Consider the following 15,310-nt stretch of genomic DNA (forward strand, 5'->3'; position numbering starts at 1 on the left):
TTTCAGCAGAAGACAGTTTGTTCCCTTTGAGATAACGGATGGCAGTCTTCTTCATGAAGACAGTTCGTTTAAGAATTCTTATTTTAAAGTCAGCAAATGGCAGTCTCCTCCATTAGAAGACAGTTTGCTCACTTTTTCCTAAGATGGGTCAACGAATGGCAGTCTCTTTCAGCAGAAGACAGTTCGTTCCGCTTAAGGATTTCTCGACAGGGTCGGCAAATGGCAGTCTCTTTCAGCAAAAGACAGTTTGTTCCCTTTGAGATAACGGATGGCAGTCTTCTTCATGAAGACAGTTCGTTTAAGAATTCTTATTTTAAAGTCAGCAAATGGCAGTCTCCTCCATTAGAAGACAGTTTGCTCACTTTTTCCTAAGATGGGTCAACGAATGGCAGTCTCTTTCAGCAGAAGACAGTTCGTTCCGCTTAAGGATTTCTCGACAGGGTCGGCAAATGGCAGTCTCTTTCAGCAGAAGACAGTTTGTTCCCTTTGAGATAACGGATGGCAGTCTTCTTCATGAAGACAGTTCGTTTAAGAATTCTAATTTTAAAGTCAGCAAATGGCAGTCTCCTCCATTAGAAGACAGTTTGCTCACTTTTTCCTAAGATGGGTCAACGAATGGCAGTCTCTTTCAGCAGAAGACAGTTCGTTCCGCTTAAGGATTTCTCGACAGGGTCGGCAAATGGCAGTCTCTTTCAGCAGAAGACAGTTTGTTCCCTTTGAGATAACGGATGGCAGTCTTCTTCATGAAGACAGTTCGTTTAAGAATTCTAATTTTAAAGTCAGCAAATGGCAGTCTCCTCCATTAGAAGACAGTTTGCTCACTTTTTCCCTTAGTGATAACGAATGGCAGTCTCTTTCAGTAGAAGACAGTTCGTTTCGCTTAAGGATTTCTCGACAGGGTCGGCAAATGGCAGTCTCTTTCAGCAGAAGACAGTTTGTTCCCTTTGAGATAACGGATGGCAGTCTTCTTCATGAAGACAGTTTGTTTAAGAATTCTAATTTTAAAGTCAGCAAATGGCAGTCTCCTCCATTAGAAGACAGTTTGCTCACTTTTTCCCTTTGAGATAACGAATGGCAGTCTCTTTCAGCAGAAGACAGTTCGTTTCGCTTAAGGATTTCTCGACAGGGTCGGCAAATGGCAGTCTCTTTCAGCAGAAGACAGTTTGTTCCCTTTGAGATAACGGATGGCAGTCTTCTTCATGAAGACAGTTCGTTTAAGAATTCTAATTTTAAAGTCAGCAAATGGCAGTCTCCTCCATTAGAAGACAGTTTGCTCACTTTTTCCCTTTGAGATAACGAATGGCAGTCTCTTTCAGCAGAAGACAGTTCATTTCGCTTAAGGATTTCTCGACAGGGTCGGCAAATGGCAGTCTCTTTCAGCAGAAGACAGTTTGTTACCTTTGAGATAACGGATGGCAGTCTTCTTCATGAAGACAGTTCGTTTAAGAATTCTTATTTTAAAGTCAGCAAATGGCAGTCTCCTCCATTAGAAGACAGTTTGCTCACTTTTTCCTAAGATGGGTCAACGAATGGCAGTCTCTTTCAGCAGAAGACAGTTCGTTCCGCTTAAGGATTTCTCGACAGGGTCGGCAAATGGTAGTCTCTTTCAGCAGAAGACAGTTTGTTCCCTTTGAGATAACGGATGGCAGTCTTCTTCATGAAGACAGTTCGTTTAAGAATTCTAATTTTAAAGTCAGCAAATGGCAGTCTCCTCCATTAGAAGACAGTTTGCTCACTTTTTCCTAAGATGGGTCAACGAATGGCAGTCTCTTTCAGCAGAAGACAGTTCGTTCCGCTTAAGGATTTCTCGACAGGGTCGGCAAATGGCAGTCTCTTTCAGCAAAAGACAGTTTGTTCCCTTTGAGATAACGGATGGCAGTTTTCTTCATAAAGACAGTTCGTTTAAGAATTCTTATTTTAAAGTCAGCAAATGGCAGTTTCCTCCATTAGAAGACAGTTTGCTCACTTTTTCCTAAGATGGGTCAACGAATGGCAGTCTCTTTCAGCAGAAGACAGTTCGTTCCACTTAGGGATTTCTCGACAGGGTCGGCAAATGGCAGTCTCTTTCAGCAGAAGACAGTTTGTTCCCTTTGAGATAACGGATGGCAGTCTTCTTCATGAAGACAGTTCGTTTAAGAATTCTAATTTTAAAGTCAGCAAATGGCAGTCTCCTCCATTAGAAGACAATTTGCTCACTTTTTCCTAAGATGGGTCAACGAATGGCAGTCTCTTTCAGCAGAAGACAGTTCGTTCCGCTTAAGGATTTCTCGACAGGGTCGGCAAATGGCAGTCTCTTTCAGCAGAAGACAGTTTGTTCCCTTTGAGATAACGGATGGCAGTCTTCTTCATGAAGACAGTTCGTTTAAGAATTCTAATTTTAAAGTCAGCAAATGGCAGTCTCCTCCATTAGAAGACAGTTTGCTCACTTTTTCCCTTTGAGATAACGAATGGCAGTCTCTTTCAGCAGAAGACAGTTCGTTCCACTTAGGGATTTCTCGACAGGGTCGGCAAATGGCAGTCTCTTTCAGCAGAAGACAGTTTGTTCCCTTTGAGATAACGGATGGCAGTCTTCTTCATGAAGACAGTTCGTTTAAGAATTCTAATTTTAAAGTCAGCAAATGGCAGTCTCCTCCATTAGAAGACAATTTGCTCACTTTTTCCTAAGATGGGTCAACGAATGGCAGTCTCTTTCAGCAGAAGACAGTTCGTTCCGCTTAAGGATTTCTCTACAGGGTCGGCAAATGGCAGTCTCTTTCAGCAGAAGACAGTTTGTTCCCTTTGAGATAACGGATGGCAGTCTTCTTCAAGAAGACAATTCGTTTAAGAATTCTAATTTTAAAGTCAGCAAATGGCAGTCTCCTCCATTAGAAGACAGTTTGCTCACTTTTTCCCTTAGTGATAACGAATGGCAGTCTCTTTCAGTAGAAGACAGTTCGTTTCGCTTAAGGATTTCTCGACAGGGTCGGCAAATGGCAGTCTCTTTCAGCAGAAGACAGTTTGTTCCCTTTGAGATAACGGATGGCAGTCTTCTTCATGAAGACAGTTTGTTTAAGAATTCTAATTTTAAAGTCAGCAAATGGCAGTCTCCTCCATTAGAAGACAGTTTGCTCACTTTTTCCCTTTGAGATAACGAATGGCAGTCTCTATCAGCAGAAGACAGTTCGTTTCGCTTAAGGATTTCTCGACAGGGTCGGCAAATGGCTGTCTCTTTCAGCAGAAGACAGTTTGTTCCCTTTGAGATAACGGATGGCAGTCTTCTTCATGAAGACAGTTCGTTTAAGAATTCTAATTTTAAAGTCAGCAAATGGCAGTCTCCTCCATTAGAAGACAGTTTGCTCACTTTTTCCCTTTGAGATAACGAATGGCAGTCTCTTTCAGCAGAAGACAGTTCATTTCGCTTAAGGATTTCTCGACAGGGTCGGCAAGTGGCAGTCTCTTTCAGCAGAAGACAGTTTGTTACCTTTGAGATAACGGATGGCAGTCTTCTTCATGAAGACAGTTCGTTTAAGAATTCTTATTTTAAAGTCAGCAAATGGCAGTCTCCTCCATTAGAAGACAATTTGCTCACTTTTTCCTAAGATGGGTCAACGAATGGCAGTCTCTTTCAGCAGAAGACAGTTCGTTCCGCTTAAGGATTTCTCGACAGGGTCGGCAAATGGCAGTCTCTTTCAGCAGAAGACAGTTTGTTCCCTTTGAGATAACGGATGGCAGTCTTCTTCATGAAGACAGTTCGTTTAAGAATTCTAATTTTAAAGTCAGCAAATGGCAGTCTCCTCCATTAGAAGACAGTTTGCTCACTTTTTCCTAAGATGGGTCAACGAATGGCAGTCTCTTTCAGCAGAAGACAGTTCGTTCCGCTTAAGGATTTCTCGACAGGGTCGGCAAATGGCAGTCTCTTTCAGCAAAAGACAGTTTGTTCCCTTTGAGATAACGGATGGCAGTCTTCTTCATAAAGACAGTTCGTTTAAGAATTCTTATTTTAAAGTCAGCAAATGGCAGTTTCCTCCATTAGAAGACAGTTTGCTCACTTTTTCCTAAGATGGGTCAACGATTGGCAGTCTCTTTCAGCAGAAGACAGTTCGTTCCGCTTGAGGATTTCTCGACAGGGTCGGCAAGTGGCAGTCTCTTTCAGCAGAAGACAGTTTGTTCCCTTTGAGATAACGAATGGCAGCCTTCTTCACGAAGACATTTCGTTTTGCTTAAAGATTCCTGAGCAAAGTCAGCAAATGGTAAGTCCCTTCATCAAAAGTGACAGTTTGCATCCAGTTCCTTTTCTCAAGCCATGTCCTTGAAGAAGTTGATCCCTATTCTTAGCGGCAACTCATTGTTCTCAGCAGCTTATCGTCAACCATTGAGGCGGTAATTCAATTTGCTTCTACCTTCGACTATTGAGTTGGTAGCTTATCGTAAACTATTGAGACGGTGATTCGATTTTCTTCTACCTTCAACTATTGAGTAAGAGGATGGTCCACGAATCAAAATGTTATCGTCAGTGGTACGGAGATACATCTCTTCATATCATCAGTGGTACGATGGTGTGTTAACGAAAAATTGGTATTCTGATTCAGGATGCGTACTTTCTCATCCCCAGTGAAAGAGGATGCCCCCCTTTATCATCTCTAGCGAAAGGTGATTGCTTTAACCTCTCTGGTGCGAAATGTTTCCCCAGAGAAGTTTCTTTTCCCACCAAAGTTTCATCTCTCCAACAAAGTCTTGCCTTCCCCAGTGGAGTTATGCCAGTAAGACATTTGTTCCCCCAGTGGAGTCCTTTTCCTCCCCAGTGTTGTCGTGTTTTATCCTCATCATATGCCTTCATTGCATAGCATCTTAGGTTCAAAAATTGTGCTTTATATATTTAAGTCTCTTCGATTTCGTCAAAACGAAGATTTCCAATCATCGTATCTCCAAATCGAAGAAACTTAAATAGGGGCATCTGTCATACCCCAATTTCTGACCCTGAGATCACACATCATTTGCATACCAATCATCAATCAAGAAGTTTTAACTTAGAACTCTACTTGTGGTGTTATGCTCAATTCATCTGCAAGGGAATCATCAAGCACCCATGTTTAGTCTTGTATATATTGTTTTACTAACCAAAATACCAAAAATATTGCCTTGTGCTTTGGTGTGTTTGTGTTTTGTAGGTACCAAGTCATAACATCCATCAAAAGGAGCATTTTTCAACATTTTCACTACGCAAATCGATTTGCATAAGGTGTAAATCGATTTACACAACTGTTTCTGCACCAGATTTGCTTCTGCCATCAGTGCAAATCGATTTGCATAAGACAGCAATCGATTTGCATAACTGTTTTTGCCCCAGATTTTGCCTTTTTCAGCTATGTAAATAGATTTGCATAAAGTGTAAATCGATTGCACCAGTGCGAATTTGGAAAAATGAAGGCAAAATTCAGCTTTTGAAAGTGTTGACATCATTTGCAAGCATGGGAAGCATGACTTAGCTCTAGTATTTGATTACCTACATCATTTAATCATAAACCCTCATGTGATTGCATCAAGACCATTGGATCTCATTTTTGGCTCCAAATCCTTTTCCCAAGCCTAATTCTATTTTCCAATCCTAACTCCAAGCCACAAAATTTCCCAAGCCTAAGTGCTATAAATTGAGGCATTCCCCTCCTCATTTTTCAAGCTTTGATAGCCAAAAAACTTATTGCAAATTCATTTCTTGAAGCTTTGATAGCCAAGAAACTTATTGCAAATTCTCTCCTCACCCCTTCCAAACCCATCACTCAAAGCTCTTTTTCTTCCACACAAATTAGTGAGTCACATCTTGAACCTCACTAATTTAGAGCTAAACCTCAACATAAACACTACTTTTCTTCATCAATTGTGAGAGATCAAGGCTTGTGGTTGTGTGTTCTTGAAGAAGATTCAAAGTTTGTGAAAGATTTGGTAAAATTCTAGATCCAATCCATAATTCAAGATGTGATCCATTGTTGTTTATGCTTGATGCACCTTTGGTGCTATATTGGTGAGATTTGCTTGCCTACTTGATGCATTTTCGTGCACAAATTGATCCAAGATCACAAGGTGTTTGGTTTTATGTTTAAACAAGTTTTCTTCTCTTTATTTGCTGTTTTTTTGAAAACTGTGTTGTGCAAATCGATTTACATCTTGTGCAAATCAATTTACACAACTGAAAACTGCGCAGATTTTGAAAACAGAGTTATGCAAATCGATTTACACTCTGTGCAAATCGATTTACATCTGGGCAGAATGCTTGTTTTTGTGGTTTTTGACTTGTTTTTGGTTCTAACGCATCTTCTACTCCTTTATTTTGATATTTTCTTTGAATCACAAGTTAGAGGCCTAATTTCTCTCTAATTTCAATGGACTTAGGGCGTCGATAGGATGAGAATCCAAATCCGCAATATTAAGTGATTGAAATTATGGATGAAAGGAGCTTTTAATGTGGTTCCATCTTTTGTTTCTCTTTATTTTGATCGATGAAAGTCTTAATACCTTGAGAATTCTTATGGATTCTTGGTAAAGACTAGATCACTCACCATTTTTCTTTTCGTGCGGTATTGCTTTCGGAGAGTGATCTACATATCACTTCTCTCGCATGCATTAGCACATAAAGTTTTGACCGGCCTCGTTGTAGGATGATTTCTACATAAATCACTTGGCGATCTGCTTAACATAGCGCAATATTTCGTGTCCCGAATCAAAAAGATCAAATATGGAAGAGAATTGTATGCGGTTGATTTAAGACTTATAGAGGTTTATCGTGTAGTCGCTATGATTTTATCAAGCTTCTGATAAATTTCTATTGAATTTAAATCCGAGTACATCCTTCACTCACCATCGATCTTCATTACTAACTTTGATAACATACTTGACAAGTTTCAAGATGGTTATCTTTAACATCTAACAATTGACTTTAATTTCCGCACTTTATTATATTGCTCTTTATATTTCTCGCTTTATTGCTTTATTTTATCATTTCATCATATTTACATTCCGCTATTTTCTCTTTGTCCATTTGGACGCTATGTTTATGCTTCCGCTATTTTTCTTTTGTCCACTTGGACCATACTTTACTTTTATGCTAAAACACTAATAAATAACAAAAATCTAAAAAAACACCTAAGGCTCTCTTTTTTGGACTATTGGTTACTATCCTGAGCATTTTGGAGATTCGGACTTATGGACTTAAGACCTCTGGACTCTTATGATGTTGTTACTCTGTTGTTATTCTGTCTGTCTGGCATTGGATTGTTGTCTGTTTATGTATGCAGGTATTTCCTTGAAATCCCTTGATGGTTAATTCCAAGGCATTGATATAAGGATTTTACCCGAAAACAGCCGTTACTCTGCCCGATTTTCGTCAGAATTTTAATGTGCTTAATGCGAAGTGGTGCTAAGATAATATGTTCATCTGGATCCCCAAGTGTTAAATGTGTTGGTATTGATATTCCAAAGGATGGGAAATCTACCTTGACTCATAATGTCAAGTGTTGGCTTCTTCTTCGGTTAGACTGTTTCTTTCCTTAGCTTTTATCTTACGCAATAGGATAGCCTCTTCATCTCCTCCCATTCTTAAATTTTCAAAATCTTCTCCCTTTTTCAAAAACCTTCTTATGTTTGCAATCTTTTCAAAACCTTTTCTCTTAAAATATCTTTTGCCCTTAGTGGCCTTTTTCTTCAAAACGTTTAGACACTGTTAATTGTCGAAACGAGTGGTTATACCCCACGATTTTGAAAATTATTGATATAATGAGATCTTTTCCGCGTGAGAGAGCTAGTGGCATACTCGTCGATTTTATCCGAGTTGGAGCCCTTATTTCATTAGCGATGCAAAGAACTCGTTTGTTCTCATGCTCAAGATCAATGGCTGAGTATTTCTCTGCAACGACGATAAAGTGTTTATTCGCTTTAAAAATGTTTTCCCTTTTAAGCGGAACTACATTAGCTCTGACTTCTCCATTGCACCGAGGAGGTATGTAGGCACAAAGCTTAATGCTTTGCCGAGCTTATTTTAAAAATAAACAAACCCTTTTTTTAGCACACACGACACAGATTTTCAAAAAGGTTCCTGTGGAGTACCACAGATATGAGGGGTGCTTAAAACCTTCCCCTTGTATAAACAACACCCGTACCTAAGATCTCTTCTTTTTGTTTTAAAAACAAACTTTGGGTTTTATTCGTTCTTTTCCCTTTTCCTTGGGAAACAATAAAGCGCGGTGGCGACTTTCACTGAAATATTGAGTCGAGTCAATTCCATGGCTTCGATCTCAGAATTTCCCCGCTACAGACACCTCTTCACTTTTGATGCATACTTCCTTGTAAGAGGCGGCCAGTTCATCATAAGAGACTTCTTCATCATAGGAATCTTCATCAGAATCACATCTTCCAGTTAAAGTAGTTTACATGTTTAGCAAATGCATCCTCAAGTTCACTTCAGAGTTTCCATCATCAGACCAAGAGAAAAACAATCCCTTCTTTTGTTTCTTGAGATATGTAGGACTTTCTGCTCTAATGTGTCCGAAGCCTTCACATCCATGACTGTAAATGACTTTACTTTGATTGGACTTCTCTTCTGATCTTGTTCTTCTTTGAAAGTTATTGCTTTTGCTGATGTCAGATGAGTTATTCTTGACATTTGGTCTTGACTTCCTGTCCATTCTCTTAAATACCTTATTTAATTGTCTCCTAAGCAGTACAATAGCATTTGATATTCCTTCATCAGTATCCAAGTCACATTGGTCCTCTTCATCTTCGGTGTTAGATATAAAAGCTATGCTCTTGTTCTTCTTTTCAAATTTGTCACTAATACCTAATTAAAAGGTTTGAAGTGACCGAACAAGTTCATCAACTTACATGTTGCTGATGTCTTGGGCTTCTTCAATGGTTATGACCTTCATGTCAAATTTCTTAGACAGGGACATGGGAATTTTTCTAACCAGCTTTTCTTCTAAGATCTTCTATCCCAAGGCACTAGATGAATTTTGTATTTCAAGAATATTCATGTGAAAATCATGAATACTCTCATCATCCTTCATCTTTAGATTCTCTAATCTTTTAGTAAGGAGATGAAGTCTAGATATCTTCACTTTATACGTGCCTTCATGAATGGTTCTTAGAATTTCCCAATCATCTTTGGCTTTAGTGTATGTGTTAATTAACCTGAATATCTTTTTGTCAACTCCATTGAATAAGGCATTTAAGGCTTTGGAGTTTCCAAGAGCCAACTCATCTTCTTCCTTAGAGCAGTTTTCTCCTAACTTCATATCAATAGTAACCTTCCCATCTTTGTCCTTCACAACAAGATGTTCTCAACCCATGATGACAACTTTCCACCATGCGTGCCTTCTAGTAATCATAGTTGGTGCCATCCATAATAGGTGGTATGTTAACAAATCCTCCTTCCTTGACCTTAGTACCATAAAATATCTCCCTGGAGCTCATCCAAAACAGATCAGGGTGCATGCTTTGATGCCAATTAAAATTCTGGTAAGTTCTGTTATAAGATGTCATACACGATGTCACGACACCAAGATCAGGACATTGTCACATCACAAGCAATTATGGTGTTAGGGCAAATAGATGGAAGTAAATAACATAGATAGTTGTTAACCCAGTTTGGTGCAACTTCACTTATATATGGGGGCTTCCAAGCCAGGAAGGAAATTCACTATAATAGTATTATTTTGAAGTCCTCAGTAAACAACCTCAGGTTTACATCATTCGCACCTAATCACTACTTGTGCTATTTCTATCTAAGATTCTCGTAGATATGAGACCCCTCTCACTTGCCTTCAATCATACAACAATGATAATAACTTTTAACAATGAACATAAAACACTCTCTCAAAACGCATAATCCACTATTGCTTAAAAGCTCATGAGTGATTAACAATTACAACTTGAAGACACAATCAAACATATTCTCTCGATGGAAGATTCCAGCTCAAGGATTCATGCAAATAAAGAAGTAGGACAACTATGAGTCTTCGCATCCTCTTGCAAAGCCTCAACAAGATTTTTCTTCTCTTGCAAGTCGACCAACTCCTTTTGGAAGATGAATCACTTATCCTTCATGTCTTCTATTTTCCTTTCCTCATATCACTCTCCTTGGAAGAATTACCTACAACTAGAGTGCCAGGAATTTGAGTAGTAAAAATGACCGAAGACAAAGGAAGGGAGTAAACAACCCTAAACCAGCATCTCCTAACATACGGGCCCGCTTAGGGGAATCCTCTTCCAAAGGGAATGTTGATCTTGATCCCTCTTTGCTGGAACATGAGAAGGTTGTGGCCAATATTCCATAGATAGATAGGCTACATCAGTTGTAAGTTGATCTATAACAAAGGCATCTACAATAGTCTCAATAGCAGGTAAGGATGCAAAAGTCACTGGGGGAGTTATAACATCCCGATCAACAAGAACAAGTTTGTGCTTTGAGCAGATGTGAGAGAGAAAACCATATGCAATTTGTCCATGTTATCTGCAATATATAACAACCCATGTAAAAAAACACTACATGAATCTGTCCTTACCAAATATCTATTTCCTCTTTGCAAGATTGGTTATAATAACAATAACACATGTATTAATTCACTTCTTCCTTTATAAGGAAGACGTCACTTTACTGGGACCAAAACCACATCATAACCAAATACTTAATACATGAAACTCAAATCCTCCTTCATGATAACCTCTTCAGCATATAATGGACCTAGATTAAGGCGGTAAGAATTAGTCATACAAAGGAGACGATGCCAATACCAATACTTCATAAATTTACCCTTGTAGAAGAGAGAAGCTTCTAAGACTCGTGCTCAACCAAAAACTAGAACACCTATATGTAGGCCCAAGACCCTAGATGAATATGGGATGAAGCAGCTTTCAAGTGTTTCAGGACGACCACCTAAAATTGAGATAAAGCAATCGCAATCTTATCCTGGTGAACAGACACTCATAGAAGAGATCTAAGCACCCGTCGAAGGAGCTACATATTCTTTTTCCATAGTCCACAAAAGGATCAACCAATCTGAGAGATCTTCGACCATGATGTCGAGGCCTCCACCACTTCTACAACCATCCAACTATACTTACTTGCACTGGCCGACTCCACCAATGTTACCACTTTATGGGACAATTCAACAATTTTAAAATGCTCATCAGTCTTGATCCAAGAAATTACATCTGGTCTACCTTTTATGTTCCACGTGGGTCTTAATTTCATCATCATTAGGTTCATAGTTGTAGAATTTCCAGTAAACTTGAATGAAATCCCCAATACATTCTCTCCACTAGTTAACAACATGCACTTCTAAGGCAGACGAAATGGGAGGGGGCATAGGAACAACCATATGATACTCCTTAACATCACCATCTAACAAAAGGGCATCGAAAGAATTTAGGGAGAACAAATTCCCATCAGAGGAGTTATCAAATACCGTTTCCAAATCAGAATCATCGGCTAAGGATATAACTTCATGGCCATGCGATCATGGGCGAGGGGAGAGGAATTTGAGTTAGAAAATACACATGTACTCGCGACAAAAAAAAGCATCACTCTCGGAATCGCTAGCTATGAAAATATGACTTTTATTCATCTTGACAAAAGAACAAAAATTGTGAAGGTAAAAGTTTGAGGTGATAAGGGTACCTATTCAGGCAAAATTAGTGAAACGAATGTAATGGAGAAAGGTAGAAGCTTTAAATAAATAGCTGCATTTATTCTGATAAATACGTTCTAGGGAAAGAGAGGAAGAGACTTGCTAATAAAAAATGCTTGCGAAGGAATTTGATTAAAAAATGATATATTTTTGTTATTATTATTATATGTTAAATTTAAAACTACTTTTAAATTTTAAAATTAAAATTTAATTATATTATATTTTTAAAATTTATTTAAATAATACTATAATTTATGAATATACATAAATAATTGTGAGTATCCCAAAATCTACATATTAAAATTAGAGGTAAATGAATATATTTAGTTTTATGATAAAAAAAAAGTTATAAGAATTTAATATACTCTTTTTATTTGAATCAGATTTGATATAAACATCCTTAGTTGAATTTAAACAATGAAATAATTAATTTTTAAGTAATTTTAAAAATAGTTATTAAATTATCGTATAATTCGGTAAATATTTAAGGAAAGAAGTAATTACAAGAATCTACAATAGTTGATTATATTAAAATCAAAATAAAAATCAATTATATATTTAAATTGATAAAGTATCTAATCAAATTAAATCATACGTTTATTCATGAGCACAAATAAATTTTATCAATAAATTTTATTTATTTAGATTGCTTTGTATTTAGTTTTAAATAATCTCTAAATAATGTAATTTTTTTATTCATACTACTTTATCTTTCACACCCACACATAGATACTTGTAGTTCTATGTTCTATGTTTGACAAGTTAGATGGTACTAATAATATTTACATAATGAAGTGGAGTGAGTTTGTTTGATTACAAGAGACAAGTGGGGCCCAGTGCGTGGGTAAGATTAACAAAATCTTAAATTAATGAAAAATGAATTTGTTTAGTTACAAAAGACAAGTGAGCGCGTGTGTAACAAAAATTAAAGAAGACTACAAAATCTAGATGTAAGTAAGGAAATGTTAAAATAACTGTTTGGTTACACGTGACATGCAGCACATGATAAAGTTTTCTTTTTTAGTGGGACCTATGAAAAAATGTACTTACAAATTTCTCTTTCCTTTAAAAAATCTAGACATTGAAGAGACTTGAGTAACAAGGTACACCTGGCGCGTGATAAAGTTTTCTCTTTTAGTAGGGCCCGTATAAAAACGAAGTTGTTACAGATTTCTGTCTTATTGCATATTCTCTCCTCTAACTTCCACTTGACTCTAGAAGGAAAAATATCCATATATAGGGTTTCGTAGGTTCTAGAATTTCATTTCATCATCTTTTCTTTCTTCTTGATTTTCGCGTTATTCAGTTTCCAAAGAATTCATACTCTCTTCTTTACTCTTTTCTTCTTCGTGTTCATAACCACCAATGGCGGTACCAATCCCATATCAGGTAGTTCATCCAAATAAGTGGTTTCTTGTCACTGGTGACGTGCCGTTCACGATTTAGGTGGGGGCTCATGTGACGTATTTTTCGTCTGGGCATCTGGAAAACTCCAGCGGAGACGCGAATTTCTCCATTCAGGGTTTCATGCAACATGCTTATGCCCTTTTTTTCCTCTTCAAGTTTCAGGGGTTGAATTTTTAGTTAATAGGAACACGGAAGAGGTTCTTGCTCTCGTTAACCTTTTTCAAATTGGGTTCCTTCCGCCTATGGTCCAAGTAATTGTATACGATCAAATTATACTCTCCTTCTGCACCAAGACACTAACGCGAAAAGACGCTAGAGATTCCAAGCTGTCTTTAACTGTTGATTCAAGATACGTTTTTGACTGCCATGAAGGTTCTATACCTATCATCATTTGGGACATGTTACGAAACGACTGGAATTTTAACCATGTTTTTGTAGGAAGGAACAACTTATATATCTTGCGCCTTGGCTGGCCAAATTTCAGAAACAAAAAGCGTTTGGTGGAAGGAGATACCTTGGTGTTTATGAAAGATTTGGTGGGTGAGTATACTGTTGGGATTATAAGGGTCTCTAAGGAAGCTGCTATTCTTGTCAGAATCGTTCTGTTGTTAGGAGTTATGAGGGAAGCACAACTACTATTGAGGATTCATTGCTAGCTCTAATGCATGGGAATGGTGCTAGTTTACAGGTTTTAATTCATTCGAATCTACGCAGTTGTATAGTTGATTCATTTAGGATGGAATGGACACAAGAAATTGGCTTTCACAACATGATGAATGTGAGATATATGACCCATTCAGCTATCATTACAAATGTGACAAGACCTCCCATTGATGTGCTTACTGGTGGTGATGAGATTGTGACATGGAATATGCTAGAGGTATGCTTATACACTTATACTACTACTTTATTGTTTTTTCTTTTATCTATTTATTTAATGATTGTTAATTTTATATATTTTTTTATTTAAGATTGAACCTGAGAATGGAAATGGAGATAGAGTACTCGTTAACGGATGGGAGGTTGTTCCCATCTAGTGGGAAATGAGCTGCTGGAAGAGTTTACATACATTTAGTTTGATAGTTAGCAATTGTAATTCATGATTTGCAATTCTTCATTTTTTGTATAGATTCTTAAAACTACAGCAGTTTTTTCATTTTGAGCCTGATGGAATAATAGATGACATGATCACGTCATCAATTTTGTTTATACAGTATGTTGTTTGTGATTGCAATATTTTTTTGACACCTTAAAACACTCTATTAATTGACAATTTATCAGTAAATCATTTAGCAAGCTCGCTCTTTTGGGGGAAGAGAAAGAGAATGACCATGGTTTGCCATGTGAGTAGAGAATTATGATCAAACATGTTACCTTATTAGGATAAACATAATTTTTCATCTACATTAGAATTATGATAAAAACAGGTTAGGATAAATATAATTTTTCATCTACATTAGAATTATGATCAAAACATGTTAGGATAAACATAATTTTTCATCAACATTGGAATTATGATCAAACATGTTAGGATAAACATGATTTTTCATCTATATTATAATTATGATCAAAACATGTTAGGATAAACATAATTTTTCATCTACATTAGAATTATAATCAAACATGTTAGGATAAACATAATTTTTCATCTACATTAGAATTATGATCAAAACATGTTAGGATAAACATAATTATTCATCTACATTAGAATTATGATCAAAACATGTTAGGATAAACATAATTTTTCATCTACATTAGAATTATGATCAAACATGTTAGGATAAACATAATTTTTCATCTACATTAGAATTATGATCAAAACATGTTAGGATAAACATAATTTTCCATCTACATTAAAATTATGATCAAACATGTTAGGATAAACATAATTTTTCATCTACATTAGAATTATGATCAAACATGTTAGGATAAATATAATTTTTCATCTACATTAGAATTGTGATCAAAACATGTTAGGATAAACATAATTTTTCATCTACATTAGAATTGTGATAAAAACATGTTAGGATAAACATAATTTTTCATCTACATTAGAATTATGATAAAAACATGTTAGGATAAACATAGTTTTTCATCTACATTAGAATTATGATCAAATATGTTAGGATAAACATAATTTTTCATCTACATTAGAATTATGATCAAACATGTTAGGATAAACATAATTTTTCTTCTACATTAGAATTATGATCAAAACATGTTAGGATAAACATAATTTTTCATCTACA

Source organism: Vicia villosa, linkage group LG7, assembly GCF_029867415.1.
Source record: "Vicia villosa cultivar HV-30 ecotype Madison, WI linkage group LG7, Vvil1.0, whole genome shotgun sequence".
Taxonomy (NCBI): Eukaryota; Viridiplantae; Streptophyta; class Magnoliopsida; order Fabales; family Fabaceae; genus Vicia; species Vicia villosa.